The sequence below is a fragment of the Pseudoliparis swirei genome, chromosome 13 (assembly GCF_029220125.1).
Source record: "Pseudoliparis swirei isolate HS2019 ecotype Mariana Trench chromosome 13, NWPU_hadal_v1, whole genome shotgun sequence".
Lineage (NCBI taxonomy): Eukaryota > Metazoa > Chordata > Actinopteri > Perciformes > Liparidae > Pseudoliparis > Pseudoliparis swirei.
The window spans coordinates 9,225,820-9,228,055 of NC_079400.1; positions in this window are offsets into that span (position 1 = coordinate 9,225,820).

The window sequence follows — 2,236 nt, forward strand, 5'->3', positions numbered from 1 at the left end:
CCAGACCCTAGCAGAAACTCTCTACTGACTAAACAAATGAGTTAGCTTGGCTTTTATATGCCAAAACGTTTTGGGGGAGGTCTCGTGCGCACCAGATGACTTGTACATGTTCAAGTCAAAGAGTCCCTCCTTCATCAGAGAGAGGGGCCGTCTCCCAACATGTCAAACAGGTTCACGTTTCAGCTCAAACGTGGACGATGAGGAGAGGCAAGGCACCATTTATGCGCCGGCTCGCCACCGTTCAGACGTGTTTGTATCATCTTCTGCTTTTTCATGGACTTTCTTAATTGAGGCTTCTTCTTTTTTTAAGGTGTTTTGTCTTTTCGGCCTTTAACCTGATAGGCCTACATTGTGTCGCTGAAATGCTTTTTACTCGCCTGGAAGCTGAATGGTTTAATTTGTAGAACAGACCATCTTCAGCTTAGCCTTAATCATCAGGCCCCAATCTATCATGGACATGATGAGCAGCTGAGGACTGGATGTTTTCAGTTGGGCAGGAAGTTATTTTATTTAACGATCAAAGGAATGGATTCAGAAGTATGTCTTTCATGCGTAATTTACGCACGGAGAGCAAACCAGATGTACACTGAAATATTACCAAAGTCATTTGAAGTATAAATGCTTCTGTCTATTAAGGACATGTTAAAAACAATTTATTAGAACTCTGAAGAGAGGTCTTTATTTATGTATTCATTATTCTGGACCTCTCCACTTTCTGAGTATCAAGCACCTGCAAGCAGCATTCAAATACATGATTAAATAAAACTTCACACACACACACACCCACACCCACACACCCACATGTGTTTCTTGTCAAATAAATGCTAACCTATATGAAATGTTAACATTTTCGCTCTATTATTACTCATTTGAACCCTTTCTCTCCCACCTAACCATCAAATCAATAAAAATGTACGCTGATAACAATAGTGCTTTTATATTTATTTTCTTTAAGTAAGTCATCCAGAATCCAAAATGAATTTTAAAGCATAGACAACTAACTGTGTTGAACCCAATTTTTTTGGAAAATCCATTCCAAAATAGGCAGGGCCATGATGTTAGAGGGAGGGAGGGAGGGAGGGAGGGAGGGAGGGAGAATAAAATGTGGCAGATCCACAAAGCACTCTGGTTACAGTGTGGACACGTTGCAGCTTCTACAACTGCATGTGGCCCGGGTTGACCTCTCATTACTTTCTGATGTTGTCTTCTTTGTCTGACATTCAATTTAAGAACCTGTCCTGTGTTCAGCTGCGGACATTTAACTCAGACACAACTGCATGTTAGACTGATGATCCATTAGTGTACTCATCAAATCATCGAATAGCCTTTCTTTTTGTATGTGAAGCGCAGAGGTTCAGTGGAATGTTTGGATTCTGAAATAGACTGTGAATTCATTTTGAGAAAAGAAAATTATCATTTAATAAAGTAGCTATGACTTCTGCCTGTGATAATTAACTTACATTATTTTGAAATTAAAGTGTTCGCCCTGTGATTATCTTGTGATTCGCCCCCCAAAAAGCATAGCTTGGCTACTTCATGCAACCTGAATCAACAAGATGACAATGACAAAGAAATTATGAAATGTTCAAAACTATCAATGACAAAACTGAAACCATTTGGAGGAAAAGGTAGTGAACACGTTTCTAGTAGCTAGCTACATTCTAGCTAACGTTGCTATATAATTTACCCGCTATCGTGAAATAATTATAATGAGTTCTAAGTTATTCCAAATGATCATGACTTATGATTGAGCTCCACAAAATAACCCAAACTATCTCCAGACAGCACACTCATATGTTTAAGGAAGCAGTAGCTTTGCTAGCTACTTCATGCACACTAGATTACATTATTACATGTCATTTAGCTGACACTTTTATTCAATCATTACATTCAACAATGTAGACACAGCTACGGGGAGAAATTCAGGGTTAATTGTCTTGCTCAAGGACACATCGACTCGGGTGGGGATTGAACCGCCAACCCCTGATTGAAAGACGGACCTGCTAACCGCTGACACACAGACGCCTTAGATTAACAATCAAAGTGACCAAAACAGAAAATGTATGAAAAGGGGTCATAACGGAAAATGTACAGAAACAATGAATGAAAGAAAGAAATGTAAAACCTTAAGAACAACATCCAGAGTATATACAGGGTACTAGCTACATTATAGCTACATTTTAGGGTCACACTAGCTAATGTGATACATAACCGTCTTGCTATTATGAAATCATCT